The sequence below is a fragment of the Buteo buteo genome, chromosome Z (genome assembly GCF_964188355.1).
Source record: "Buteo buteo chromosome Z, bButBut1.hap1.1, whole genome shotgun sequence".
Lineage (NCBI taxonomy): Eukaryota > Metazoa > Chordata > Aves > Accipitriformes > Accipitridae > Buteo > Buteo buteo.
The window spans coordinates 14,800,778-14,818,288 of record NC_134204.1 but is presented as its reverse complement, the minus strand read 5'-3'; the positions used below and the strand labels follow the sequence as shown (position 1 = coordinate 14,818,288).

The 17,511-nt window shown below is 42.1% G+C and overlaps 1 long non-coding RNA gene across 1 annotated transcript in view; it reads right to left on the bottom strand.

The window, feature by feature from the left end:
• The window catches only part of LOC142027282 (uncharacterized), a 35,924-nt gene extending 27,113 nt beyond the window's left edge, over nucleotides 1-8,811 (bottom strand). Inside the window, exon 1 of the long non-coding RNA XR_012649074.1 lies at nucleotides 8,707-8,811. This is a non-coding gene — a long non-coding RNA (uncharacterized LOC142027282). The remainder of the gene's footprint in view (nucleotides 1-8,706) is intronic.
• Between the last annotated feature and the right edge of the window lie 8,700 nt (nucleotides 8,812-17,511).

Sequence of the window (17,511 nt, the reverse complement as noted above, 5' to 3'; positions counted from 1 at the left end):
AACATGAGTTAAACAGAGGTGTTGACTTTTTGTCTGACATTGTAGATGACACAAGCAGCCAGATCACTAAGTGAATAAACATAGCTTTTTATTTTCCCTGCAGCTATGGGAGCGCTGGTCATTTCTGACACACCTGCAAAGCCTCTGTGGAGCTTAAAATAAGTGTCTCACAGAGAAAGTTTGACTTAAATACACTTTTGTGTAGGGGATCTGATTTTGGAAGAGATTAGAGAGACATGCCAAAGAACCGTAAGCTTGAATATGTACCAGTTAACATAAATCCCTTGTTCATCAGGGAAAGTGCATGTGTGCAGTCCTCATAAAAAAGTAGGGCTGCATATTAAAGCAGAAAAAAACCACGTATAGCTTCCTTTGCTCTCTATTTCTGAGAACATTTGGATTAAAAAAGAGAATCTCTGTTTTACCCCATTGCCTATTCCACAAATAAAATCATCACCACTTGCATGAAGACAAGTTATAAAGCAGCAGTTTCATTGCTCATTAAAAGCCTCTGGAAAATACTGGTACCATAACCTATAGATAAGATGCTGTTTCTGCCCAGAGCCATCAGTCTGCATGATGCACTACTCTTTCCAGCACACTTCATGGTCCAAGCAAGGGCAGCGGGTTGACCCCAGCTGGGGAACAGTTGTTTATTCTCCTTCACTAGAGGTTAGTTTGAAAGAGTAAATGGAGCCAAAAACTGCTGAGTTACTCAGGTTGGACTGCCTGTTCCTCAGTATGCGAGAGAATGTACCAGAGGAGCCTTCCTTCTAAGGAAAGATTATCGCCTCAATATATCCAAAAAGATTTGGTGCCAGACAAATTTTCTGCCTCCTCAGTCATAAGGAAAAAAAATTCCTTTGCATTTGCTTATTACAAAGAGACCAATTATTTCTGCTTGTAGTATAAGGCAGAAGCACCTTCATACATGTATTATTCCATTCCAGTTCCTTTACTATCCAGAGAGAAGCAGTCTGTTTAATGAGGTGACCTGTGGGAAGCAGTTTGAGAGGCAGGAGGATTTAGGCTTATACAGGTGCAAATGCAGCCGATGCTAACTCTCCTCTCATCAGATAAAGATGTCAGCCAGGAATTTCAAATGCGCAGTTTCTCCATTTTCAAATTCATACCCTGGAGAATAGGCTATGGGTATTGTCAGGACCTGGAGTAAGGCAGAGGGGGCCAAGCCTAGAAGTAGTGTTAGCTGCAAAGTCATGGCCCTGCAATTCATGGGCAGCCTGCGATTTGGTCCCCTGTTCACCCTTAAGACTGTAACCAGCATTTGCAATAAATGTCAGGTCCCCAAGAATTTCACCTAGTGCCAGTGAAGCCCATGGGAGCTCTGCTGTCATTACAGACCAAGTATCCTGCATAAGAATACTTAGTGTGGCTTTATTTAAAAAAAAAAAAAAAAAAGAAAAAAAATACAAACTGTTTCTTATCTTCCCCTTTAAATACAGCCTGGCAATGACCTATCTCCATGGGAGGCAGGCAGCGCTGCCTGCAAGACCAGACTGATTGTGACTGAACAAGGAAAGGGAGGTTTGAGCCAACTGCAATGTTCCCAAAATTCCCCAGCACTTCTACCTCTCTTCCAACATGTCTGTTATTAAGAACTTGGTATTTTCATAACAGCTGGATAATGGGCAGCGGGTGTTTCTGTGGCAACATATTGAGAGCTCAAAGATTAATGTGTCATTTTATTATTTCCATTCTGATATCTTTATGCTGATAAATGCTTGGCAATCTTACCATCCCATTAGTAATATTAAATACTGTAAACCTGGGGTTTAGGGAGATATAAACCATTTTAAAATTGAATGTGACCAATAAAATGCTCTCTGGGCAGTTTTCCAATGCAAGCAGTCTCCAAGCTCACTATCAAAATATGGCATAGAAAAGAGCTACTAGATATTTCTTTCATAATCAAGGATAAGAGATGTGAGCTTTTGGGATAGTCCTTTATGAACAAGCATGGAGATGAACATGCAGATATTTTTGGTTTTGAATAATATTACAGCATGAATCAGTAACATTTGGAGGAGCTTCATTTAGATTTTCCCATCAATGTTGGACTGAATCTTTGGCAGATGGAAGCCTCTCTGTTGTATCACTCTGTTCTGACAAACTCTGCTCCTCTCATCCATAAAAGATGGCATTGTTTTCTTCAAAGAAAATTCAGAGTGAAGTCCAATGAGCACTGAGAAGAGTTGAATAGGGCCTGGGTGGTGTTATCTCTTTAACACAGAAGCCCTTCTTTTACCAGTACAAGACTGAGATGAGTTAGTCACCAGCCTGATGAAGTCAATCCCTGTTGCAGTACACTTTCTCCAAGGTCACCCAATGAATCAATGAGGAAACTGGGCTGAGAACATGGGAGTTGCATCCTAAAAGAGTAATAGTTCTACAATATCTACACAGGCTCTTGTGATTCTTAAAACTTTTTCTATGGAGAACATGGGCAGGCAGCCCAAAACAGGCATTATTTGAGAGCTCACACAAAATAAGGCATGTAGCAGGTCAGCATCAGCAGACAGGGAACAGAGTGGTGGGAGTGCTGCAGAGGGCTTTGGGAAGGGTACAGAAATTCATCCAAGACTCAAGATTAACGTTTAAACATTTGCTGAAGGGAGAAAGAAAAAAAAGAATTCATCCCCAAATGAATGGGACTAGAATGTGACCCCAGGAAAGGTCATTAAAGCACAGAGGCACTTTTCCACTCTGATTGGTTTAGACACTAGAATGCAATCAGGATGCTTGGCAGCTCTGAGCTTCTCAAGCACCTTAGTAGCATTACATTCAGATGTATATGTCCGGCTGCCTTATGTCTCAGCAATAACAGGATCTTTTCTCTGCCCTGAATAAACAAAGCCTGATCTTTTCCCACATCATTTCTCTTTCAGTAGAAATACAGAGGTCTGGTTATTGGTTTTGACTTCAGTAAGCTGCTTTCCTCTATATATGGGCTGAGGCATACCAAATGCTGAGCTGCTTCTGGACACAATCTGAACCTGTACTCAAGATGACCCAAGCAGAAGCAGATTTACTCAGACCCACTTTGTAGGGGGACTTCCAAGAAAACATCAAAGAGAAGAGCAAGTGTTTTGAAGCAGCCCAGAAAGAACCCGGCAAAGCACTGACCACTGCCAGTACCTGTAAGGTCTGATGGTGAGAGTGAACATGCTGGGCATGGAGATGAGCTGGAGATGGCTTAGCAGCTCAGCTGTGCTTAAGTTTAAATACCCAATACTTACCTTCTCCTCCCACTTACCTTCCCTTATAGTCATGCAGGGTCTTTACTTGAATGTACAGTAGAGTTTGTTGCACTAAGCCCTCAACAAGTACAGTTTAAGAAACACTACTGATGAGACTCAGAAAACAAGATGCAACAAGAAATCTTCCACACGGACGCTAAGGCCACATAAAGAAAACTTACAAGTTTGTAGATTGTCACAGGATATTAAAAGAAGGAAAAGGATCACAGCAATGTGAGCATTAGCAAAGGTAAACATAGCTTCAATCCAAAAGTATGTTCAGAAGAGCTGCCAGTCTGGAAAACCATTACAATAAAACAGGAGGCCAACAGGTCCTCACTCACATGTGTCCCCAAACAACTGCCTAAATGTGGACCTTCTGGACATTTAGATATAGTCAAATATCAATAAGTTTGGCTGATTCCTCAAACCCACAAGATTCTAGGGGACCAGACATCATTATTTACAAATAGGCCTCTTTAGGAAACTCTCTTTACAGAGGCTTATGGGAAAAGGTGTGGGGTGAGAAGCAGAGCTGCTTACTCTTCTCCTCCACATATCCTTTCTCTAGGACACTCTACCACCCTCTGAAGTTAACCACCTATTCAGACAGCAAAGTAACCTGCCTTGGCATCTGCTGTTGCCATTCAATAACTGTTTCCTCTCTTGTGTCCATAAGTCATTGTTAAATGAGGACGTGAACAAGGTGGCTTCCTATTTCTGTCCTCCTTCATGACCAATGAACATGAATTGCTTTGATGGCTGATTCTGCCCTTTTCCAGAAATAGGTGTCCCCGGCACTGGCCTCTCCCAGTCTCTTCCTGCCTTCTTTTAGAGCAGGACCATGGAGGCTATGTTAGTGCTAGCACTACACAGGGAAGAGATTGTGGGATGTGGGTGATCTCACTGCACACAGGAAGAGGACACACAAGGAGGCTTCCTACCTTACTCTTCCCCCCTGAGGACAAGAGTGCTCAGGAGCTAGTTGAGCTCAGTCACAAGCCAGGCTCAGCCTTCTCTGCAAAACCATCTCATGGCAGAATATGTTCTATTAAAAACTGTGCAACACACACTCAGCTGCCCACAAGTTGTCTGGAACTCAGGAAGTCCCAAAGCTGGGTTTAAAAACCTGTTCGCACAGCTTGAAAGTAATGCTCTTAAACCTAGGGACAGTGTCAAATGGGCACTGATTAGCAGAAGTTCGTCGCTGATTTTGGAATGTAATTGCCTCATATCAGTAGAGGTTAATTTCAGTTAAATAGATCATAGTGATATCCTTTGAGTCTGGGTAAGCTGATCTAAGATGAAGCTGCCAGTTCAGTGATTTAAAATTAGAGCAATGCTCTCCCTCCTTCAGGCCCCCCAGCATCATTCTTGCTACCACACACTAACCCCGCTGCAACCTGATGCTGTACCCGACCAAGAATTGCTATGCTAAAGTGGGAGGCAATGAGAACACAAGCACCACTGCTACAAAAGTCAAAAAGAATTTTTTATTACAAAAAGGATGAACAAACATAAGGGTCCATTCCTGTGGCACTGTGACGGCCCTGTGCTAATCTCCTATATACCACTATTTCTTTGTAGGACTGGGATGTGCCCTCTCTTGAGGAAAAGTAGAACTCCCCAAAGAGAGTGAAATACAACAGTTGTGAGGGGCTTCTTACCATCTGGAAGATAGGAATGTGCAGATGGGCACCAAAGGGCTGATAGAGGATGAGCAACCCTTCATTAAAATCAGATAGCTAAAGAAAGGGAGGAGAAATCCAAACAGCACGCCCAACTACCTATCGCCAATTAATAACCCAGCTGGTTGAAAGACAACTCATGCTTAGACTTGTGGTGGTCTGATTCTCAAGGAAGGACAGATCTGGTGCCCATCTCCACCACATCAAAGCCCACATCCTCTGCTCCTCAGGGTTTGATCACCCCCACCTGGTGATGCCAACTCTGCCCAGCGACAGGCAAAATAGCAATGCCATGGCTGGTGATCTGGCCCTTTGGACTCATCCCTCAAAACCCAAAAAGTGACTTTCAGCCAGGAGAGAACAAAAGATTTTGGCTCTTCGGCAGCATTTGGGTGGTTCCTCATTGGGACAAAAAGCCTTTTCTTTTAAACATTGGAGCTCAGCATCCCCTATCTATATATACGAACACAGTACAGTAGATTTGTATCAGTAGATCTTCCAGGGTATGTTAGACCAATATAACACAGATTCCACTGGCTTTCATCACCCCTTTCCATTTCCTGCTGTCTTGTTATATCACAGGTCTTAAACTCTCCATGAGCTCCAAGCCACATTTTAATCCAGAGCAAACAGCTACAGTGCACCAAAGGTAATAACGCAGCGAGACACCATGTCACACACACACAGCTAGGATTGGGATCAGCAAAATGTCACTCACGTACCACTCATACGGAGTCAATCTCTGGGTTAACACATACCCAAAAAACCCATCCAGCTTTTAAAATGATCAATAGTAGCCCATTTTCAATGATCACAGCTAGTAGCCAACTAGCAATCCTAGATAAATCACTTCCCTTCTCCCCTTTACCTACCTAGAACCTGTAAACCACAACCACTTGCTTTTATGCTCTACATCATTTTTAAGGATGTGATTTTTCCTTTCTCTATACTGACTTAATTCTGGATCCTCAAAACAATTATTCATTTTTCACTGCCCTGCTAATGTCTTCCTCTTTGCCCAAACTTCTTCCCTAACTCCCTTTAAAATCATCATTTTCAAATGCTTTCCTGTCACCTGGTCTCACTCAAAACTTTATTAAGTTCATCTTGAAGTCCCTTGACTCAGTTCTACTCTCACAGAGATCTGAGGGAGGTATATGCACTGCAGTAGGTAGAACAACATAAAACTGTTTTCAGAGAAGAGCCAGATGGAGAGAGACACATGAATCCTGGGCATATGAGGACACACTTACAGGATTGACCCTGAGGGGTTTCAAAAGAGTTAATGCTGTCACTGGATTAAAAACTCTGCTTTATGCTAGTAGCACATAAAGCTTTTCACTCTTCTCTGTGGTCGCCTGCAACTTATCAATAAGCATTTACCATGCATTTTTCACATAAGTGACCTTCATACTGTCAGTTCAGCATGCAGACTGATGCCTTGTGCTGCAAGATGTATCTGTTGTTTAATAAAACTGTTGTTAGCAGCAAGCTGAGAAGTGTGTGATCATGTCCTTTCCTTGTGGATCATGTCTTTTTTCTTGCTTTGTGCTGTAGAGGCTGAAGGGAATACAGCTAGGATGATTGGTAAATTCTCCCCACAACTTATGTCAGAAAAGTTTCATCTGTGATCTTAATTTTACCTTATAATACTTTGGTTTTACTACCTCCTTCACCTACAAATCAAAGTTCCTGCTCTCACCAAGAAGAAATTTGACCCTCCCAGCCCTATGTCATTCTAATGCCAAATGGAGGAGTTTCACAACAGGAAGCAGCCAGAAAACTATGCAACATATCTAAAATGACATAGTAGTGCTGGGCATTTCTCTTGTACCCTCAAAGCAGGCAGGGAAAAAGGTTTTGTTTTCTCCAAACTGTATCAGCTGAAAAGCAGGTGCTGCTGAAGGCTTCTTTGATGGGAAAATACTTTCATACTGAGAGTGAAAGACAGGCTGACCACAGGTATGGGCCACCAGTGGTGCCAGAAACATGAACCATCAGCTAGATGTAGCACAGCTTTGGGATGTAGATTGGGTCCACTTTATTTGGACAGTTTCCCCTAGGACTAGCCCTCAGTGAAGCCATTTACCATTTGCAGAGCAGCCCAGCAAGGCACCTCGGGGCAGAACCAAGTGCCTGCTGATTGTCCTGATCAAAGCCTGCAATGTGACACTCCTGCCCTGCACAGCCTGGAACAGATCCTTTCCCCAACTGCAGGGCCACATTTGCCTAAGGTGAACCCCAGTCAAAGCGTGGAGCTGTGCCAACCTCAACAGGATGTTTGTTGTGTACTGTCACCTCCCAGCAGGACCTTCGTGGTGTGCAGGTGTACTGCTGTTCCTCACTCCTAGCTATGGGTGTGCAGAATATTAGGAGGGCAAGAGAGATTGCCCAAAGGCCCATCCTTTACCCAGCAGTCTCTGGGAGAGGGAAAGAGACACACCTCTTTGCTCTCCCCTCCTTGTCTTGTTTCTGGACGCTGGAGGACTCTGACCACAGCTTATTGTCATGAGGGTGTTTGAACTTAAAGCATGAATATTTCAGAGCCTGTCTTCCCCCAGTAGCATCTGTGATGGCTCGTTATCAACTGTTGCACTTCAGTGCATGATTAAACATGCTAAAATCCACTAGGCAACAGATCACACTTTTCTGAGGTGCAAAGGGAAAGCAGGATGTCCACTCACTTGAAATAGGCAGTCCAACCACATGCACAAGAGAAGGGATAAGGACATTAAAGAATTAATACAGGCCAGTTAGGATACTATTTTTGGACTGCCCTCTGTGAAGAGACAGCAGATTTTCCCAGCATGTCGGTGACCTCTTGCCTACACATATCTAAGGCTGCACACAAGTCTTTGCTCATGAGAGTTACCACTGGAGCTTTTAAAAAGCCCATATAACCAAACATTACATGGAAGATGGGACACTAAAAGGACAGGGTGAAGAATTTTGTTAACTGATTCATCACTAACACTGTTTTGGCATGTACTAGTGACATAAGACAATAAAATTTGCATGGCACTGTTTTATATCAGAGGAATTTACTGTTTGGGAAAGCTGCTGTGAGAACAGCTCTGAAGAGACCTGCTCATGAGAGCAGTGCCCACTGGAGTGGTGCAGCAGCCCAGCCCCAGCCCAGCAGCCCACCCAAGCTCATTGCAAGCAGGGTGACGGCTGCCTCCTGCCTCTGCTGGGTGCAGGCAGCATCCCACCAGTAACAAAGAAGGTGCTGCTTTTGAGGAACTGACTGGGATCAACAACTGAGTTAATTATAAGTAACTAATGTAATTGCTGAAGTACTATCAGACATGAATGATTTTAAGTCATTATCCAAATGTGATGGTTTGAGTTGGAAAGTCCTGGGTCCTATCACAGCAAAGAACAGTGACTTACATCAGCTCTCCGTGTAGCAGGGACAACTCATGGGAGTCTAACACAGGATGACATTTTCAAGGTGCCTATACTATTTCAGAGACTAGTGTAAGAAAAAGCTGGCCCCAGTTACTCTGTATTTCCAGAGATCATCATTCAAGCTCAGTTTAGCAGGTTTCAAATTCTGTTTCTACAGGATTTAACCAGTATTACCCAGCAACACCTCTGAAAGCAAATAGCCCTTTAAAAGATTTGAAGATTTACTTGTTGATAGAAAAAAAATTCTTCCATTGCAAAATTCTACATACTGAGTAAATAACATCATTTGGTGATTCATTTTGCAATTTGTCTGGATAATGGATACAAAAGACTTCCAGCTGACCACATACCTGGAGCTTCTCCTCCACAACCCACGGTGGGTGGCAGTAGAGGCCCGGCAGATGAAGCAGAAGCAGCCTGAATGTTTATCTAGACAAGCAGATGTTGCAAACTTGAAACTAAAACAAAAAAGAGACAGAACCTGTTGACAAATACAGTCCAGTTAAGCATCCTGTCCAAGAATGTTCATGTACTTGTAGCAGTACACATAACCGAGCCTGATTTGTTTGATGCTGAGCACAAGTAGAGCCTGTAGAAGCTTGAAAGACATTGTACCTGCTATGAAATGGCAAGTATCTGCCCTTAAACTACTTGCTGGTTGATGCAGCCTGCAAAGTATTCAGTCTTGAGAAGAGATGTTAGAGATGTCAATGATAAAAGTTGTCTCAGTGGGGACAAATGATCAGCAGTAGCTAGAGATCAGGTGGCTGCTATCAGATGTTAGGAAATTGCACCCAGGTCTTTACAGCATGTTATTGAGATTTTAGTGACAGTCCTTCCTAAGACATCCCTAACACCGAACACCTGTTAGAGGGAAACCTTCATTAAAGTCAGTATCCATCAAAGTCAAAGCCTTTAAAATTCTGCTTAGCAGAGCTAAAAGCACAGAGGTAACTGTTGTCTCACATGTGCCTTCAGCATTCACGCTCTAAAGGTATTGGCCATAAACACTTTTGCTCCGTTCCAAAGAATACCTGGCTTCACCCACCTCATGGGAAGCACAGTGGCAACCTTCTATGTTTTCACAAAGGATGGGGTAAATGCACAGTCATTTCCTTCTAATTCATCTTCCAACCCCGGGACCCAACATGCTGCTTTGATGTAAGCACTTGCAATATTCAGATCCCTGTACTAAAAACTGGCTTTAACAACACATAGGATTGAAGAGCCTCCCAAACACCACTCCTGTTCCCTGGTGGCACACCTGGGACTAGGCAGTCAGAAAGTAAAACTGGTGGGGTGGCACAGGGAGCCACAGAGAGGTCAGTCAGGCCTTAAACCAGCTTTTATATGGAGTTGGCTCAAGTTTATTAATATTTTAATACATATTTCAGTGAATTATCTCCATATGATTTGAAGGCTCATTTTTTCATAATTGTCAGTGTAATTTTCTTTTATTTTTGTGGATAAAAGTTTCTAAAATCATATGAAAAGTACAATATCCCCTGCCTCAAACTAGAGAAATTTCCTATTGTAACTCCTCCTCATTGGGCTGCGCGATCAAAGTCAGCATTAGAAAAGACATACTATAAAAACACTAGAAAGATTAGTAGAAATAGAAAGCATTAACTATCAAGCATTAGCAGTAATCCAAACAGAAATATCATATGTCTTCACAAAAAACTATTTTTTCATTAAAAATCCATCAGAATACATTGCAGCTTGCACAGATTTGGGTCAATTAAAATCCACTGGAGTAAGAAAGGACAAAAGAAATGCAATCTGATTTCACTGAACTTCTGTCTTTCAGTGTGGATGCTTAGGTTACACTAGTCAATTCACTCTTATCCCAGGATCAACACATTTTATTCTTCTAAGTACATAAAAATAATAAACTTATCAGCAAAAAAAAGGACCATCATTTGCTTGAAATTCTGTCGGGCAACTCCCAATACCCAAGTATCTGCTGAACACAGTTTTACTTCAAATGGTGCATTTGGAGGTGACTTTGTGGAAATCATGCTGTCTCTGTGACCGGAGGGAAAAGGAGGTTTAAAATTATTTATATTCTGGTGGTTCCTCAGGCTTTTGGGACCACAAATCACAATAGAAGTTTAACTCATTCATAAAGGTAAAAACTTTGAACATTGCTTTTTTAGGTTTGGGGGGGGGGTGTCAGGTGGTTTTTTTTTTAGACTCTGATAATAAAGGTTTTGTAGTGAAAGGAATAAAAAGCAACTCCCAGGCTGTTGCTTGACTATTTAGGACAGATGTGCTGCCAAAGTCCAGCATTCATTTTTAACTGCTTACACATGTAACCCAGATGAGTTTATTGGTGAAACCTAGGTTTTATTCTTGGGGATGTGGCTATAAATTAAAAATACAAAATAAAATGACAGCTTCCTCCTACTCTAGCATGTTAACTTAATCTACTAACTAAACTATTTTCCCTTCGAGCCATGACAGCCTCTCTGTTTAAATTTGGCCACATAGGCTAAAAGTCCAAAGCTGATGGAGATAAGGGAACATTAGGAAAGAGTTTCAGTTAAGACTCAGTCAAATTGGAGGAGAGATCAACTGATGATAAACGAGTTAACAAATGGGGTTTTGGAAAACATATATATTATTAAGCTGTCTCCCACCTGCAGGATCCTTGGCACTTGAATATATAAGAGATCTTGGCCTCTACACTTCCTAGAGCTGCCGCAACCTTGCGAACTTTGTGCTCAATCAAAAGAAGAGTAAAGTTTTTAAAAACTAAACAATGGGTAAAATTTATTCATAGTGCAGTTCCATTTACTTGTCTGAAGTTAGCCTAGTAATGAATTGTAACCATCTATTTCACCTAGAGGATTTACTGAGTGAAACTGAAAAGGTGGCTTCAAAACAGCCTGTCAGGTCAGGCAACGCGGGAAAGACCACACAGTATTGGAAATTCAGCCATGGTTTCCTCAGCCTACTGTTTGCACGCATCTAATAACGCAAAAATATCTCTTCAGAATTGACTATGGATGTTTAGCCAAAATAGCAGTTGTAATTAACCCTCTGAATAATTTGTGTAGGAATAGTGAATTCTATGCTACTTGAAGTTTTTCACCAGGGTCCTTTAGACATGTACACCTGAATTGAAACAGAAGTTGCATGCTTTAGACAAAAAGGGATTGGTTGAATTCTGTGACATGTGCTAAGCAGGAGCTCATATATGGTCATGATGAATTTATTAAAGATCATGGATCTATGATGTGCTATGGTTTTTTAAGACACATTTCAGGAAAACTGCTAGAGGCAAGCTTCATCTCTCCTATACCTTGTCCTCCGAATAGCTTCATCTAAACCAAGAACAAATTCCATCTATTTCATTGCCTTCCGAATATTTCAGGGTCATATGAAAGCTCACAAGATACAAAAATTAAAACAAACTCAGAAAGAATCACATAGGATTTTCACCACAGTAGCAAGAGAACAAGGCACAGATTCTCCCATCGTGAGGGAATGTCTCCTTCCTGAGCTGGCCCTATGGTACATACAGAGTTTCAGGGAACAAGACCCAGATGTTACACCATAGCCTTGCACAGTAGCAGAATAAAATATTGGAGCTTTATTCTTCCAGAACAGTTACATGTGACCATTGAAATATCAGCTACTTTTCTAACTCTAAACCATCTATGACATTTAAGTTAAACTAAAGTGTATTGACATCTATATCACGAAGTCACGATTAAACTTTAATGAGAGGCTTAAAATTTACCAGCAGAATGTATTTTTTGAATGGGTCACCCACACCAAAGATGCCATATTCCATCACAGAGATAATATTTTAAAAATAACTCCCTAGATTTGCATCCTTCCAACAGATGATTCAGGAAGGGAGGAAAATTATAGAGTTCAGTCTTGACAAGGGCAGAGTGCTCTTCATTCTTGTGCTAATACTGCTGCTTGAAGAACAGATTAAATTGTGGAGGAGGACTGAGAAACAGAGGCTACTTGGAAGAAAGAGAAAGCTTACTTGAGCAAGGACACCTTTTAGATGTGCCAGAACTACTTGAATGACTGATTAAGACAGTATTTCAAATTAGAACCAGCTGGTAGTTTAACATTCCTAAGACCCTTATTCAGCAAAATTTTTGAGTGTCTGGTTTTAGTCCCACCAAAGTCAATTAACAAAGAGCAGTTCAGAAAGCTTGAAACCTGAGAGTCATTTCCCCTATTTTTTGGAGACTGCTAAATTAAAGATTTCCAGGGCTTTGGCCTGGTGTTAGCTAGCTGGGTCCCACACAAAGGTTTTGTACAACAAAACCAAACCACCGCTACATCTTGTATAGCCTATGTATACACAGCAGTGCAACACATGGGGAAAGGTTTTGCCTCTGTGAATCATCCTGCTCACATTTTGTTTCCAATGGTGACCAGAGCCACCATTTGAGTGCAAGAACTCCATTCTACAGAGACCCAATCACAGAAAAAGCTTCTTCCTTATCTATTTAAGGAGTGGCACTTCATTGACATATGAGACCTTATTACCCTTTTAAAATTTCTATATAATCTCAACTACTACAATTGTTTCAGATCATGAAGTTTATTTTGCTTCTATGAAAACTTGAGGAAATGAGTTCCAGTAGTTTAAACTTCTGGCTTTGCCCAAGCTGGCCACATCAGCATCAGATCAGGCCTCTTTTTTTATATCAGTATGATGACCTTCTTCCTCCAGAGACACACTAAGCCCAGGAAGTGGAGAAGGCAAGCAGGTCTGCAAAACTCCCCTCCAAAAATTCCAGCATTAGTGTATAGTAGAAAGTCTCTTCCTCTAACAGACCCCTTCACCAGTGCTTTCAAGTGAGTCATGAGTCCTTTTTCCTTAACAGTTGCCAAGGACACAATGCATCACAGTCACAGAAAAACTAAAGTGGTTGTTGGCAATACCAGTAAACTCCAGAAGCTTTAGCAGAAAGTTAAAACCTCTCATACTACTGTAGATAATAATTTGCATTCCCTCCTGCCATCTCACACCAGGTGGAGCCACCACTTTCTTTTATGGCCTCTTCAGGTTTTATTCTGGGCTTCAGACCTCATGGAGACGATTTGTGGTGGTTTTCTGACACTGCTAACTTGCCAGAAATTTAGGCACATCCTCGTGTTACCTCAAGCAGTTTGGGCATATCCTAAGGAATGTAGCCATTTGTATAATGGAAAGGTTTTGTTGCTACTATTTTGGAGATATCTCTTGTATTTGCCACAAAATTGGCTTTTCTGATACATTCACAAAACTGCTGTATGCAGCTCCCCTGCTGCTTTCCAAATAAAGGTTTATTGATTAATCTTTTTGATGTGCACAGGTAACCATCATTTCAGAGCATGAGATAATGGATGTAGCTTGTGGAATATGATGTTATATATTCCAGAAATAAATCACACCCCAAGTTCCTTAATGTGTATTTCACAGTGAGGCATGTGTGTCTTATCTCTTCTTGTACAAACATAGGCAAGATCTGCACATATTCTTAGCAAAAGGGCAAAAATATTTGGGTGAGGTAAAATTCCTTCTTGGCTCCCTGAAAAGGTTTGTATGAATTGTCTGAGCAACGATCTGCAACCCAGCAAACGCCTTGCTTTTCCATAAGATTAAGCTTCTCAGGAGCATATTGTATTCCGAGAGCAGGGAGCAGGAAAGAAAATAACCTTGCAGTATCCTTTAAGCCTTTTCCAAACAAGAGTCAGGGGTTTTTTTAAGTGACTAATGACTGTAGGTGCCTTGAGACTCCAAAAAGAGGTCTGATTTCCAGGGCTTAAAGGTGTTGCCTGAAAATAGCAGCCTTACTGGTGCCTCATGTTAGCCAGTCTAGTATGGAGACACTCAAACTCACTAGATTTTTCCTTTACATCAACTTCTAGTGCAACCTACTGGTGATACTGTGTGGCAAATAACCTACAAACTTGGTGCTTTGGAGACTCCTCCATGATTCATTGTCTGTGCAAGACCAAAATATCTGTCCTGGTTGTTTGAATCAAAATTGCTGTAATCCAATTTGTCAGATAGGGAAATTTTGGAGACTCTCAAGACTGAGAGCTACTCTACTTCCAAACCCCAATTGGGAAGAGCAGAAAATTAAGTACTTTGCCCCTTTAGATGTCAAAGATAACCTCCAAGCTGTAAAACAATCAACTTGTGTGTTATAGAGATCTCAAGCAGACAAACTAAAGCAAAAACAACCAAGGTGCCAATTTCAGCAACTGATCATTAGGCCAGTGTTCACTTCAAAGGATACTCATGGTCATTTGAGTCTTAACATTTCCAAATAGCTAGTGTAAAAAGAAATATCCTGTATTGGGTCAAATGACTTTTTAAAGGAGTGTAATTCATTCTGATTGGTATACCAGGGAACATATGTTAAAAATAAAAATCTGTGCAGCTCATGAACTGTTACAAATAAAATAATGGAAGCCCACTCTCTAGGGTAAAAATGAATCTGCCTTTACCAATGATAGAAAATAGCAGTGCAGCATTTGGAACCAGAAAACTGGCGTTCCTCCACCACATTTTGAAAGGCACCCCCAGATGACCTTCAAGAGGGGATCCCTTGTCCGCGAAGGTGTCTCTGCCTCATCCCCTTATGCCTTGGAGTTCTGTTCACAACAGTAAGGCTGTTGGTGGCTTAGGACAGCACTGGGCATGAATAGTTTTACTGCAGATATTTCCAGATTTCTTGCAAGAACTAGGAGGACAGGGATGGAAGACATTCAGTGTTGCAATTGGAAACATTTATGGCATAAAACTTCATGTACATTGGGCAACATAGCATGATCTCCTGCTTCCTTTCTAACTGTAGAATTAGGATACCATGTGCTGTAACTGAAACAAAGGGAAACATGACCATGACTCCAGACTACCAGAGTCTGCATGTCCTGAGCCATGTTGTAGTTTTAAACATAGCAATTAGGTGTGAATTAGCCATTCATATTCTGACTATCCGTATAGTTTATTTTGCTTGTCACAGACATGTGTACCTGGCAGGAAAAAGAAAAGAGCCTGGGAACACAGGCCACAGAACACAGTCCACTGATAGGTCAGCACCTGCCCACCACTTTTACCCAGTCTGCTTTTCTGCAGCTGAACTTTTCAGACTAGAGAGTCTGTGGAGTCACACCAGAGAGCAGAGTCGGGGCTGGATTCCTATCAAACCCCACTAATAAGGGCACATTCACACTAGCGTGGGAGGAGGCCAGACATCAGACCCACTGACTATTCACCACTCAAACCTCTTGCCTTGAGCCAGGTCATGTTTTCAGGCACCTCAGAAAGTTGTCACCTCCCAGGGAGCCAAAAGCTTGCCAGGCCTGGGAAGAGTATCTAAGCTTTCTGTTCAACTGTTATGTTAATTGTAGGGTGCTCACGTGCAGTGGCAAACCACAGGCTCACTTGCAAGACAGCTCAGCTGTCTAAGTTATGTTCCAGCTGTCCATTGCTGAGTCCCAGCTAAGACAAAATAACTGCCATATGAGCACTCAGCCCACTTCAGAAGAAAGTGGAACAGTTTCAAATCAACAGGCAACTGAAGTGACCTTGTTCTGCTCAGCCGTGAATGAAAGCACTCACACAAGCCACTGTGTCTCAGTTGAGAATGGCTAAGCAAAAATCGGGCAGATCCCAGATAGTTTTAGTCACCTCAGTGTTCATTGCCTTGGGATGGAAGTGTAGAAATCAAACCTCTCCTGCTTCCTGACATCTTACATTGACTGCTACTATGGAAAAATAGCCTGTGCTCAGGATGGTCCTGGACCTGAGTGGACTCAGTCACAGCTTATTGTATATGCTAACTCCAGATCGGCAACACCTGATGATGAGACATGTGGTCCCAAGCAATCAGTCAGGCGCAAAGATAACCACACAGAGGAACCTCAGGCAAACACATGAGCAAGTGTGCAGTAGTCAGGACATCAATATGATGATAGGAAATACTGTGGACAAATGTCACTAATTGGCTTCCTCCGGTATGGCATATACAACTGCCATGGTATCTCTGGTTCATTTGTCCTCTGTCCTGGGCAATGAGCACAGAGCGAAAAGGCTTTTTCTGATTGACAGTGCAAATTCTACACAACAGGCCCACCATGTAAAATTACAGCTGTCTTTATCTTTTTAAGATTGGTCAGTCGAAACTTTTTTATCCTGGTAGCCCCAAACAAACATTTTGTAACATGGCAGTGTTCAGGCTGAGCTTTCCTTTCCACCTTAGCATGCCCTTGCTCTGCCCAACCCTCTATACCAGGATTTCTGAATATTCCTTTTAAAGGATGCTCAGGCATCCTATCAGGCAGATAGGTCAGCCTTGGACTTCTAGACAAGAATTTTTTTATTTCTTGGAAATGTGTTAAGTTGTGTCCAGGGTCTGTTATATATAATACAGGACATTGCTGACTGACATCATCTACTGACTTAGGGCTCCAAGCTGGCTGGTCAGTTCAAGTTGTAATTTGTTCCAGTCCCAGGGAGGGTGGAAGAGACTGTGAAACTAATGATCTGCTGGTTCCATCACAAACATCCACAGCTGAAAGCCCTTTGCAGACTACCCATAAAAGACTTTCTGGGCCTCCAGTGGCCAAAAAACCTGCATATTGGGAACTGCTGTTCTGGAATGAAATGCTGCCTGATTTCCACAGGAGGCTTTCCCTGTTAACCTGGTTCCCATAGCACTGTCTTAGCTGCAAAGTCACGTCTGCATGGATTTCTCTTCCCTTGCCACTTCCTCTAGATGCAATGCCAATACAAGGTGCCATGTTTCCTCCTCATAACACAACTTAAGGACTACAGTTCCCTAATGTAAAAACAGTGATTGCATCTGTATGAGTTTCCAGTAGATGCTGGCAGTTGTATCTCTACTCATTCACTTAGGAAAGACCTTACCTCACATTTTAATTCTGATACAGCCCTTTCTCCGTGAAAGGCTAAGAGAGGAGAGAGTTCCTCTCGCCCATCTTTGAGCTGCACTGCTTAGATATACACAAGAACTCAGACTATAATGAATGTGTTCCTCCGGCTATGTTCAATCCTGCTGCTTTGCTGCTTATAGTAACAACTGTCCCTCATACATAGACAAGGTGCATTTGGTGCACTGGCTTTGCACACCAGGGGAGCAGAGCCCTTGCTGGCAAAACAGTCA